Source organism: Carcharhinus amblyrhynchos, chromosome 17 (genome assembly GCF_965287045.1).
Source record: "Carcharhinus amblyrhynchos chromosome 17, sCarAmb.v2.hapA, whole genome shotgun sequence".
NCBI lineage: Eukaryota > Metazoa > Chordata > Chondrichthyes > Carcharhiniformes > Carcharhinidae > Carcharhinus > Carcharhinus amblyrhynchos.
In genome coordinates this window covers 55,079,667-55,094,005 of record NC_137340.1, presented here as the reverse complement: position 1 = coordinate 55,094,005, position 14,339 = coordinate 55,079,667, and the positions used below count along the sequence as shown (strand labels likewise).

At 40.5% G+C, this 14,339-nt stretch overlaps 1 protein-coding gene across 1 annotated transcript in view; it reads left to right on the top strand.

The window, feature by feature from the left end:
* Nucleotides 1-14,339, top strand: part of LOC145354539 (F-box/WD repeat-containing protein 1A-like) — a 197,490-nt gene that overhangs the window by 10,522 nt on the left and 172,629 nt on the right. The gene's annotated exons all lie outside the window — the stretch shown is intronic.

The following is a 14,339-nucleotide window of genomic DNA, read 5'->3' as shown; positions in this document are numbered from 1 at the left end:
GATTAATTACTGGCACAACAGATTTAAATATAATTGTCTTTATTGAGACACGATTGAAAGGTGATCAAGATTGGGAAATAAATATTCCAGGGTATGCTATTTTGGAAAGACAGAGAATGACAAAGAAAATGGGGTAGTCCTGATTGATAGCAAAGGACGACATAAGGAAATTAGTGAGGAAGGTTCTGGCCTCAGATGGTCATGAAATAAAATCAGTATGGGTAGAAATGAGCAAGAGTCATAAAGTACTGGTGGGAATAGTTTATAGAGCCCTAACAGCAATTATATCATTGGACAGAGCATTACATGAGAAAATATTGGAGCTTGTAATAAAGGCAATGTAATAATTGTCTTTAATCTTCGTATAGACTGGGACAATCAAATTGGCACAAGTGGTCTAGAAGATGAATTTGTAGAATGTATTCATTACAGTTTCTTGGAACAATACTTTGTGGAACCTAGGGACAAAGCTATCTTAGCTCCAGTATTGCATAATAAGGGAGAGTTAATTAGTAATATCATGGCAAAGGATCCACTGGGAATCGTGGTCACAATACCACTGAATTCCATGTTAAGTTTGAAAATGACGTATTCCAATCACACACTAGAATCTTGGCTTAAACAAAGCCAATTACATAGGTATGAAGGGAGAACTGGCTAGTTAATTGGGTAAATTGGTTAAAATGCATGGCAGTAATGAACAGTGGGAGAAATTTAAAGAAACAGTTCAAAATGTTCAATAAGAATACATTCCGTTGGTAAACAAAAACTTTTCAAGAAGGACGCATCTGTGGTTCAGTGAGGAAGTTAAAGATGATGTTAAATTAAAAGAGGCTTAATGTTACAAAAAAAAGCAAGTCTTTTAGAAACCAGCAAAGGACCACCAAAAAGTTGATTAAAAAGGATAGAAAAGGAATGAGTAAACAAGTCAGAAATATAAAGTAAATGTCTATATCTTAGATGCAGAGATAAAAAAAATTATTATGGAGAATGAGAAAATGAAAGCATTGAACAAATATTTTGGCTTCATCGTAGAGGACACAAGTTTCAAATCAAAAATAGATGGTAATCAAGGGGCTAAAACGGGTGAGGAAATTAATATTAGCAGAGGAAAAGTGTTGGAGAAACTACAGTGACTAAAATCCAACATATCCCCAAGACTTGATGACTTACACTTTAGGGCTGTAAGAGATAGCTGCAGAAAAGATGGGTGCGACAAATATTACATGATTTTTCAGTAAAGGAGGGAAAGAGTGAACTACAGACCAGTTAGTCAGAGGACACTTAAGAGTCAACCATGTTGTTCTGGATCTGCAGTCACATATAGGCCAGACCAAATAAGGTCAGCAGATTTCCTCCTTTAAAGGTTAGTAGTAAACCAAATAGGCAATCGATGATGGTTTTATTGTCACCATTAGAATTTTAATTCTAGATTTTCTTTAAGCCATTGTGGGATTTGAACTCCAGAGCATAACCCTGGATCCAGTGATGATGACAAGTCGTCGTGGTCCCGAGAGCTGTAGGCTGCCCTCCCCTTTGCGAGAGAACTGACCGGAGGTGCTTTAATCTGAGGGTCACCATACCTCAGCTGAGGGCAAGGTTGAGAAGATGCGGCCTTCATGAATAACCTCAGCCAGTATGGGAATTGAACTTACCACTGCACTGTATCATAATACAAATTGCAGATGTTTCCTATAAGAGAAAATCCAACCATTTCCATTTGACGTTCAGTGACATTACCATTGCTGAATTTCTCTCTATCAACATGCTGTGGGTAACCATTTTCGAGTAAGTGAACTAGACTAGCCATATAAATATGGTGGCTACAAAAGCAGATCAGAGACTGGAAATTTTGTATGGAGTAATTCGCCTGACTCCGAAGTCTGTACACCTTCTACAAGACACATATCAGGAGTGTGATGGAATGCTTGCCTGGATGAGTGCAACTTCAACAGCTCTCAAGAAATTTGACCTAGGACAAAGCAGCACACTTGATTTATCTCCATCCATCACCGTAAATATTCACTCCCTCCATCCTCAACACAGTGGAGGCAGTGTGTGCCATCTACAAGATGCACTACAGCAACTCGCCAAGGCTCCCTTTGACAGCACCTTCCAAGCCTGTGACCTCTACCACCCAGAGGACAAGTTTAGCCAAAGCACCGGAACACAACAATTTGCAAGTCACACACCATCCTGACTTGAAAATATATCGTCATTCCTTCACCATCGCTGGATCAAAATCCTCGAGCTCTCCTCCTAACAGCACTGTGGGTGTACCTATACAGTAAGAAGTCTCACAACACCAGGTTAAAGTCCAACAGGTTTATTTGGTAGTAAACGCCACTAGCGGTGTACCTATACCTCAGACTCCAGGAGTTTGAGAAGGCAGTCAACGCCAGATTAAGGGAATTGGGGACAGGTAATAACTGCATCCTGTGAACAAGTGTGTAATAATATTTCTTGTGTTCTTGGACATACGAAAACTGAGCTGCAAGTGATCCAAATTGTATACATCATACATAAGACAGCAAGCTTGGTGATTGGGACTTTCTCATAGGGCAAATCATCCTAAAGCCACCTCAACTTCAATGTTTCAAAACTATTCCATGAGCTCCCATTCGATAACACTGACCCAGTTGGCAGAAGGGTTGAGAACCAGAGGGCACTGATTTGTGATTGGCAGAGAAACACCAGTGACATGAGAGGGAAACTTCCTTATGCAGCATTGGGTTAAGGTCTGGAATACTATGCCTGTGAATTTAATGGAGGTAGATACAATCACACCCTTCAGAATGTATTTGGACAGTTTTCTGAAGTGAAAAAAGATTACGGGGTTTGGGGCGGGGGAAAGGCTAGGGAGTGGGACTAGCTGTGTTCCTCTGAGCAGTCTTCAAAGCCATTGCCGACAGTGTCTCCTGTAAACCATTCCCTCAAAACTTCTTGATGTTCCTCCTTTTTAAATATTTATTTCTTCTCCTTTCAAATGGTATAATGGTCTTGGTCTGTGTCGCAGTAGCTACCTGTAGCATAGCATCCTGTAGTATCAGTAATAATGTTATCTCTGTCACCTCCTTTAACACAACAACCCTTTGCGATCTCTATGTTCTTTCAATTCTGGCTTTTGACATCCTGTCCTTGCCCCATATGGATCACCGTACTTTCAGCTGCCTGGACCCTCCTAAACCCCTCTGCCACTCTTCTCTTTTACTGTAAAAATCTACTTCTTGACCATGTTTTTGATCAGTTGTCCTAATATCTCCCTGTGTGTTGGGAATTTTACCCTACCAAGGCCCAGAGTAAATAAAGTCTTGCTGCAGAATAACCGTTCTGGCAAAAAATACAATCTTTAATATAGAATGCAAAAATACACGTGATAAGATCTAACAGGAATGGGTGTAAAGTTGGCAAGTTGCAATGAGGACGTAAGAAATTTACAATGGATATGGATAGGTTTGGCGAGTGGGCCAAAATTTGGCAGATGGAATTTAACCTAAGGATGAGGTTATCCATTTTGGTTGGAGGAATAAAAAGGCAACTTACTGTCTATATGGAAAGAATCTTCAAAATACTTCAATTCGGGGGATCTGAGTAACTGCGCATGAATGGCAGAAAGTTAGTATGCAGGATGGCACAGTGATTAGTACTGCTGCCTCACAACACAGGGACCTGGGTTCAATTCCAGCCTTGGATAAGTGTGTGGAGTCTGCACGTTCTCCCCATGTTTATTTCCCAAGTGGGTTTCCTCAGGGTGCAGCAGATACCCACAGCCCAGAGATATGCAGGTTAGGTTGATTGACCATAGTAAATTGTCCCTTAGTCCCATTGACATTATGAAGGTAAATAAATGGGTTACAGGCATAGGTGGGATTGTTGTCAGTGCAGCTCAAATGACCTCCTGCACTGTAGGGATTCTATGATTCTAGCTGCAGCAGGTAAATAAAAAGGTAAATGGAATTTTGGCGTTCATTACTAATGAAATAGAGTGTTAAATTAGGGAAGTGTTATTGCATTGGACTTAAGTGAGACCACGTCTGGAGTGCGTAGAAGCGGTTTAGAGAAAGTTTACTAGATTTATTCCAGGGATGAAGGATTCACTGGAGTTTAGAAGAAAGGATATCTAATTGAGGTATATAAAGTGCTAAAAGGGATTGACAGGATAGATGTAGAGCAGATATTTCTCCTTGTTGGACATTCTAGAATGAGAGGCCAAAGGCTGATAGATTTAAAACAGAAATGAGGACGAATCAAAGCGTTGTGAATTTGTGGCATTCTATCCGAGTGCAGTGGATGCTGCAACACAAATTTAAGAAGGAGATAGGTTTTTAATTAGTGACAGACTAAGGAGTCATGGGGAGCTGCCAGGAAAGTGGAGATGAGGCCAAAATGAGATCAGTCATACTGAATGACGGAGCTGGTTCAAGGGACTGAATTGCCTACTCCTGCTCCTTAGATCTTATGTAAGATAACAAGGTTTATTGAACAAAGGTGAATACTTAAGATTCCAATAGCCAAGGAATGGCACGATACACCGTCTTTCCTGGGAATCCCAGGACTTCTCAGGTCTTTTCTTGGTCCTTAGGACAAAGTCTCTTGATTAAGACTTAAAGATTCTACTGAGGTCAACTTCATTCTAACATATATACAAAAGCCCCCTTTGCAACTCCCCTTCAGGTCTAATTTCCCAGTCTATCTATTGGTAGCCGCTTTGCTGAATGTTTTCTTTTTCTCCCTCCCAGTCTTTTCTGCTGAGTGCTTAAAGGCAACTTTCATTTCAATATTGAATTCTGATACTGACTAAACACTATATTTTCATGTTCTTGCAACAAATCCCAAACTATATTTACCATTAGTTTCTTGTTGTCAATTCCAAACCTCTAAATCAGTTACCTTAATCACTTTCTTTCAGTAACGTCCCAGCATCTGGGTTTCTTATGGCCAACTCCAAGCCTTGACTCTTTGCTGGTTCAAGTATGAGCTGCTAACTCTTCAGTAAGAGCCCCTTTTTGCAAGTCTTTACAGAATAATGTTACTCCGTGACAAATGAAAAGATCCAATACTGCTCCTCCATTTTTATACAACTTTTGCAGGCCAGGAGACTTTTGCCACATGTAGCTCAAGTCTGAGTAGCTATGTAAATACAACTAGTAACTTTTTCCAATAATTTCGGAGTCCTGACCAATGGGAAGTGAGTTCATGGCTTCCCTACAACAACTTGACCCTAACTTGCTCCCTGTATTTTCAATTCCTGACCAATGGGAGAAGTAGTTGGGCTTCCCTACAACAAACAAACCTAGACTTGTATCCTTTTCTTGCAAGTCAAGCCCACTGACCCTTCTTTTACCTTATCAGTTTTAGTTTCTGTTTACTGCTAATGCTGCATTCATCCGATTCTCAAACTACAACATCTGTTCTTTTCTGGGATTTTTTCCTCCTTAAAGCTGCAGTATAGTATTTTACACTTGGAGATGCCAACTTGACATTCCAACAATACATACAAATTAAGGCTTGCTTCATCACTAAACCTATGTGCAATACAATTTGATAATTAAATTTTAATTATTACACAAATGTGTCAGTGAGATGCTGAGTAAGATAAGAGCCCATGGTGTTAGAGGCAAGGTACTAGCATGGATAGAGGATTTGTTGAATAGCAGAAGGCACAAAGTGGGGATAAAGGGATCTTTTTCAGGATGACAGGTGGTGACTAGTGGAGTTTCGCAGAGGTCAATGTTGGGACCACAACATTTCACTTTGTAGATCAGTGATCTAGCTGAAAGAACTGGGAGCTTTGTGGCTATGTTTGCAGATGATACAAAGATGGATTAGAAAGCAGGGAGGTTGCTGAAAGACATGGAGAGTGGGCAAAGAAGTGAAGATAAAATACAACATTGGGAAAGTGTGAGGAAAAAGCGGGTTAGACTATTTTCTAAATGAGGAGAGAATTCAGAAATCTGAAAGCCAAAAGTATTTGGAAGTCCTAGTTCAGAACTTTTAAGGTTGAGTCAGTAATAAGTCAAACATAGTGTTAACATTCATTTCACAAGAACTAAAATACAAAAGCAGATATGTACTGCTGAGGCTTTGTAAGGCTCTGGTCAGACTACATTTGGAATATTATGAGCAATTTTGGGCCCTGTGTCTAAGAAAGGACGTGCTGCCCCTGGAGATGGTCCAGAGAAGGTTCATGAGAATGATCCCGGGAATGAAAAGCTTGATGTATGAGGAGTGTTTGAGTACCCTGGTCTGGGCTCAGTGAAGTTTAGAAAGATGAAAGGAGATCTCATTGAAATTTAAAACATATTGGAAGGCCTGGATAGAGTGGACGTGGGGAAGATGTTTCCATTAGTATGAGACACGAGGATCCGAGGGCACAGCCTCAGAATAAAGGGACAACCCTTTAGAACCAAGATGAGGAGGAATTTCTTCAACCGGGGGTGGTAAACCTTTGGAATTCATTGCCACAGAAGGCTGTGGTGGCCAGATCGGGTATATTTAAGACTGAGATAGGTAGGTTCTTGATTGGTAAGGGGATCAAAGTTTATGGGGAAACAGCAGGACAATAGGGTTGAGAAACTTATCAGCATGATTGAATGGTGGAGCAGACTCGATGGGCCAGATGGTCTAATTCTGTTCTGATGTATTATGGTCTTATGGAGATGAAGTCTAACGTGTGGCTCACTATCAATTGTATTTGATAACTACCCTGAGAAACGGCTTGAGAGATTTTGCTACGTGAAAGGCACTATGATCAATGAATGTTGTCCATAATCAGTCATCCCTATCTTTCCCCAACACCACATAACCCAATCAATCCAATTGTGGCATCTTAATTCACAACCTCTCAATCCTTTCTGATTTTTGTCCAGATGTGTAACAACATTGTGACATTGGAAATGTGCTGGAGAAATATATGGCTCACCAATGTGGAAGGTGCACCATCATATATTACTTATATGAATATGGAAAGTTTGTTTTGCATGTACAATATATTAACATGTTTATGCTGATGCTCTTAAAGTATAACAGCATATATATTTATGCATAACAGTGAGCCTTTAATGAGAGGTGAAGTTGCAGATCGGCTGTTTTAAAAAGGTGTATGAGAAACTTGGCTTTATAAGTAGAGGTATGGAATACAAAAAAGGAGTTGTGCAGGATCTTTCCAAAACACTGGTTAATCCCCAGCTGGCAAAGTGAACAGCAGTCTGTGGGAAGAATGTCAAGGTGTGGAGATGCCGGTGTTGGACTGGGATAAAACAAAGAAATCTCACAGCACCTGCTTAAAGTCCAACAAGTTTATTTGTAACTATTTATTTGGCTACAAATAAACTTGTTGGACTTTAAGCAGGTGTTGTAAGAATGTCAAGGTCCAGAGACAGTACAGCGGAGATTTACTCGAATGGTGTGAGGGATTTCAGTTATGTGAAGAAACTAGGGAGGTTGGGTTGTTCTCCTTACAGAGGTCAAGGTAATCAAGGTATTCCAATTCATTAGAAGTTTTGGTGAAGTGATTGAGGAGAAACTGTTTTCAGTGACAGAAATGTTGGTAACCCCAAGAACCAGATTTAAGGTGATTGGCAAAGAACAGGAAGCAACAAAAAATGTAATCATTGGGCCATGATGAACTGAATTGTATCTCGGAAAAAGCAGTGAAAGCAAATTCACTGATAACTTTCAAAAGGGAATTTGACAAATACTCTAAGTTGGAAAAAATTACATGGCTGCAGGGAAGGGGACTAATTGGATATCTCTTTCAAAGAGATGACAGGTACAATGGGCCAAATGCCCCACTTTTCTGAATATTTGAATGTATGTATGGTATATCAGTGTATAAAAGCAAATGCCTTCTGGATATACCATGAAATGATGCACGTTGTGATATGTATCCTCAGTAATGCAATGTAACTGATATTTGTTGTCAATGAATATGCAGAAGCAAGTCATTAAATGTGTGTTATGTATATTAAATATCTCTTGTATAGTTACCGTAAAATAACTATTGCAATGCTACGGATGCATTAATGCAGTTTCAATACCTATGTCAGAGAATGTGCTTATGATTAACTCAACCAAGGAGCTGCCACTGACATAATAAGCTGACTGACCGTCCAGTGTTGTATCTCAGTAGTAATATATATCTTCCTATGGCATACTGAGCATTCTACAAACGTACATATTTCCAGTCAGCATTTTCCATTATAAGTTGCCATGTTTCTGTTAATAACGAAAATCGTTCATGTAAACATGTCATACTGTAATTACACCTGTTTTCCTGCAGAGGTACTGAAGTACGGCCAGTGCTAAGAGGGTTTAAATGCTTTATTTATTAGTCACAAGTAAGGCTTACATTAACCCTGTAATGAAGTTACTGTGAAATTCCCCTAGTTGCCACAGTCCAGCACTTATTCGGGTCAATGCATCTAACCAGCATGTCCTTCAGAATGTGGGAGGAAACCGGAGCACCCGGAGGAAACCCACGTAGGCACGAGGAGAACATGCAATCTCTACACAGAGTGACCCAAGCTGGGAATCAAACCCGGGTCCTTGGTGCTGTAAAGCAATAGTACTAACCACTGTGCTGCAGCATGGCAAGTTTACGTAGGATATTTCCGTTATAAGTTGCATTGGAATATATAAGGTATGAAAACAAGGACAATGATTGTGACCTTAAAATAGAAATTGAATCACGTCTGCAACCATTGAGCTGTTGACAAACGCTGCTTGATGAGAACTGCATTTGGCCCTGATTCCCTGAGTATAGTATCATGGCAAATCAATTACTCGAGTCAAATATTAAGAGCCTTGTGCTTTTTTTTTGTAAATTGGTTTAGAATTACACTGCAAATTAAAAATACCGAGTCCTGGAACAAAACAGTAGTGAGGAAAGCAGCTGGAAAACTGCCAGTGAAATCCTGCTAAGGATTTATGAAGACAACCAATTCTGAATGATCTGTCTGTTTCTTAAGTGGACAAATTGGTTTGTCACCTGTTGGATCATCAAACATCTTTCGCCTTTTTTCTTTTTTTTTAAATGAATGTTTTTATTAAAGGTTTTCCATTTTGCATTTTACCACAAAATGTCACAAATCCCCAAAATCTAGTACAGTATAGAGTGATCATTATTCCATAAAGATACACAGAAAAGATCTGCAAATACTCATACAAATGGTTCAGATTATCAGTCGTTGTAGTTGACATCTCCTTTCGTATGGGTAAAGAAAGGACGATGTGGATATGCCGGCGTTGGACTGGGGTAAACACAGTAAAAAGTCTGACCACACCAGATTTAAGTCCAACCGATTTATTTGATAGTAAACTCACTAGCTTTCAAGGTTAGTCACTTCGTCAGGTGAATGGGACTAACCCCAACAGCTAGTGAGTTTACTATCAAATAAATCGGTTGGACTTAAACCTGGTGTTGTCAGACTTTTTACTAAAGAAAGGATACCAGAAAGAACAGGAGATGTCATGATTGCATGACACCATGGTGCACTCCCTTCTCCAGAGGACAATAAAGACAGAGCTACACGATATACAGGATCCCTTATAGGTAAACTATTGGTAAAATACCACCAATTGGGACCTAACTCAGCATCCCAAGACCTTGAAGCAATGAAAGCATACCCCAGAAAATGGAGAACATTAGGTTACCACCATTGCTGCAAGGCATGGTGTAGCAGTGTATACTCTTGCATACAGGAGTCAGTAAGTCATGGATTCTTGCACCATGCCAAGACTCGCAACACAACAGACCTCACTCCTTTCCAGCCATATCAGAGGCATCGTACAGGCCCCACCATCACTGGAAATCATAAACCATTTCCACCAAGGGAACCATACTGATAAGGAGATGAAAAATCATCAAGACACCTAACAACAGGATACAGAACAAAAAAAATTACAGCACAGGAACAGGCCCTTCAGCGCTCCAAGCCTGCATCGACCATGCTGCCCGACTTAACGAAAACTCCCTACCCTTCCGGGGACCATATCCCTCTGTTCCCATCATATTCATGTATTTGTCAAGACACCCCTTAAAAGTCACTACCGTAACCGCTTCCAGTACCTCCCCCAGCAACAAGTTTCAGGCACCCATTACCCTCTGTGTTTTAAAAAATAATCTGTCTCGTACACCTTTTAAACCTTGCCCCTCGCACCTTAAACCCCCTAGTAATTGACTCTTCCACCCTGGAAAAAGCTTCTGACTATCCACTCTGTCCATGCCTCTCATAATCTTGTAGACTTCTATCAGGTCGCCCTTCAACCTCCGTTGTTCCAGTGAGAACAAGCCAAGTTTCTCCAATCTCTTACAGCTAATACCCTCCATACCAGGCAACATCCTGGTAAATCTTTTCTGTATCCTGTCCAAAGCCTCCACAACCTTGTGGTAGTGTGGCGACCAGAATTGAACATTATATTCCAAGTGCGGCCTAACTAAGATTCTGTAAAGGTGCAACATGACTTGCCAATTTTTAAACTCAATGCCCCGGATGAAGAAGGCAAGCATGCCACATGCCTTCTTGACTACCTTCTCCACCTGCAGTGCCATTTTCAGTGATCTGTGTACCTGTACACCCAAATCCCTTTGCCTATCAATACTGTTAAGGGTTCTGCCTTTTACTGTATGTTTCCTATGTTGGGAAGAGTTACAATTCTGGACAGTCCTGATTTTCACAGATAACTGATGACAAAATCTCTGCTCAGATCATTGTCAGGATAAAGAACAAAATTACTGGATCAGGAATACGATCACAATGAACAAAGTTCTGCATTAATGATGAACTGCTGGATAATATAACCATTCACGGAGCTTGAAAAAGCCAAAACCATGACCGGATCATCAAGCAATGTCCAGGATCCATCCAGAGTTTCACTGAAGCCTTTGCACCTCTGCCATGCTGTCATTCCGAAGCCCCAGTTCAGAGAAATCTAGGCCCTAGTGAGTGGTGAAGACCCATCATGTCTGGACACCTCCAGTTCTTTACAAGCACCAAGGGTAAGATGTAACATTGGTGGTAGGAGTCTTTGACTGACCCCAGGCCTGGAAAACCAGATACAATATGCTCCATCGAGCTTGTGACGAGGAACCCTCCAATTGAGCTTGTGAAAACATGGCAGCCAGTTTCAAGTTCACCTGGGGTTTCATCCCTAACTCCAGTCAGGAGACTGGGCACATAGATGCGCTTTCTCCAGCCCCATTTCCCCAAATCAACCTACCATGCAGCATGATTTCCAAGGTCTGAATGTGAGCTCGCACCAAGGAACCAAAAGGGAAAATGCTGAAAAATGTCAGTAGGTCTGTAAGGAGAGACAAGCTGACGTTTCAAGTCCAGATGATCCTTTGTCTAAGCATGTGCGCCATCACACTTTCCAGAAAGCATCAGTAGTTACTTAGTTGGTGGAACATTTGTTTTCAGCTTTTAAGGCTCTTTTGTTTGTCAAACTATAATATGAACTATAAGAAAATTTCTAAAGGCTTTATTCAGCAAGATTTATATGGGATAGTTTAAAGAGGCAGTGAGAGAGAAAACAGAGTTCTACTTCAAGTGTGACAGAGTGGACTGATTACACAGTCTTGCAGCTTTTTGATGTTCTGTTATAAACAATCTTCTTTATGTTTCTCAGTGGGAAAGTCCAATTGTGTTTTTGTCAATAGCATTATTTTAAGATGTGTATTTTTGAAATTGATTTACGTGCGAAGAAGGCAATGAATTTAAGTAGGTTTTCTATTAACCTTTTACATTTTACTATTAAAACTATTGATCTGGGTGGGGGCGGGGGAGAGAGAAGAGATAGCAGTGAATCCTTATCCCATTTTGAGTACTTTTTTGTCCCATGTGAATGAATTCAATTTTAAAAGCTTCTCGGGCCAAAGCTTGGATTAAAATCACATGCAAGTATTCTAATCAGTGACAGCTATGTACTGTTGATACAACAAGACTAAATCTCTCTCCCTCTACCATTCCTCCTTCAAAACACTCCTTACACTCTACCTCTTTGACTGAGGTGAACTGCCCTAATAACGCATGTGAAATACCTTGTGATGTTTTACTATATAAAGACAACCTTGTCACCTCTCCTGCCATGCCCAGCTAGTGTTAATACAGTTCAAAGTACTCCCTCATCACAGCCAAATTTAGCATGTTGCTGTTAGGTGTTTTTTCACAGTCTAAGTTAACTTAATATAAAAACAAACTTATTAGTTTTAGCAGGATGGGATGAACCAACTACAACTAAATCTATTCCTGGAGGTTCCATTACATACCTTGCCTCACACTCCAGTATTAGTTGACTAGCACATCCATTCTTGTGACACACTGCCCTTCTATTCTGATTGGAAAGCAAAAAGTCTCATTACCTAATTGGATCATGCTTGGCTGTTCGCTAAACAAACTGTTTTCTCCCACTTTCAATATTTTTACATATGGTAAAGATAATTGTTCACAGAAAATAGCAATTAAGATATCTTTTTGTTATGTCCCAACGCTGTTTCTTTGGGATCGCAACAGCAGTGCCCTGGAGATTGGTCTTCACTTCTTAGAGATTCTAGGCCACCCCTGGAGAGTTGGCAACCCCCTATGAGAAACATATAGTTTAGCTGCCTGAAAACTTAAGATCACATTCATCCAAAACTTGTGTCTTGTATGTTCCCAGACACACCAAGGAAAGTTTCTTTATAGAATTTCATTTGGGTGTGTGTTTTCTGTTAGTTTTTGGCTCCATGATTATACTTTAATCTTGAATTAAAGAACTGGGTGGAAGGTTGGGATCCTTTGGATTGGTAAAATTAGGGCAGAAAGCAAGGTAAATTGTTGTGGTTAGCTGGCCCAAAGCTTGCGTTTTAAAATCCCTGACTTTGGAGGTGAAGAAGCGTTTTGCGCTTCTGAAATGTTGGGAAAGTCTAAGCTAGACTAAGCAAAGGTTTAGCCTGGAGAGGTAAGAATACGTAGAAAGATTGGGCAGAACAAGGATAGAGCAAATGGCACTAAACTTTCAAATAAAGTTGAGGGATGGAGTGTTGATGTGGAAGAAAAGAGATCCAGCCTGTTGTAATGTGCCTAGGAATTAGAGATTCTGGGTGAACACCCCAGAAGAAGAAACATCTTGGGTGGAGTTGGCCTTAACAGATTTTTGAACAGTAAAATAAATGTTCATCACCAGCAGTTGAATAGAGTGGGACTGGTCAGCTGATGGCTTTAATCAACTTATGTCTCAAAAGCTCATGCATCACATCAAGAGCTACTTGATGCATCTCAGAGAAATTTTACACTTCAGACTACTCTAAAGGTGGAGAATCCTGTGTCTTCTGGTTATCTTATTCTGAATGTAGTTTATTGAGTATCCAGAAGCGTCCCTATAATTCCACTCTGATGCACATTGCTCTCTGTGGCTGCCATTAGCTGAAGTAACTCTTGCCTTCATATTACACACACTCATCTTTACCAAGTGCTCTGACTCTGCAGCAGCACAATTTGTACTCCTATTGCTGTTATGACCCTTTCCATATTGAAGTCTGGACTATGTTAAAGCTAGTGACGTGACTGGCCCCAGTGGATGTTGCAATCTTGCCAATAGCTGAGCCATTAATGTGAACACTACTTTGATCAGAATTTTGCAGTCCAGTGACTAAGCTCAAAGAAAAATCCACCATGCACTTTAGTGTGGATTTCACCTTGGTATGGCAAGAGCACAGAATTTACTCTGGTTAGAGGATTTCAATGCTGGACAATGAAGTCTGCCACCCACAGTGGTTTGGTAGTACCACTACTGATTGAGCTTGCAAAGTCCCAGTGGACATAGTGTCCAGAGTGGATAGGGTCTAGAGTAGATCTGCGGTAGGTAGTGAGGAATCAGCAAGCAGGAAATACCTACTTGACCTTGTTCTCACCAGCTCACCTGAACTGATATATCTGTCCATGATGGTTTGGTAGGAGTGACCACTGCACAGTCCTTGTAGAGAAACAGTCCCATCTACACATTGAGGATACCCTCCACTGTGCTAAATGGAACAGATTTCAAACAGATTAAGCAACTTCAAATTCAGAATCCATGAGGTGCTGAGGGGTATCAGCAGCAGCATTGTACTTGGCCACAATCTGTAACCTCATGGCCTGGCATATCCTCCACTTTACCATTACTGTCAGGCCAGGGCATCAACGCTGATTCAATGAAGTGTGCAAGATGAGCATGAAGAGCAGTGAAAGGCATACCTGAAAATGTGGTATCAACCTGATAAAGTTACAACATAAGACTATTCAAGCAGCATGCAGTAGACAGAACAAAGCAATACCACAACCAACAGATCAGATCTAAGCTCTGGTAAATCCAGTCATGAA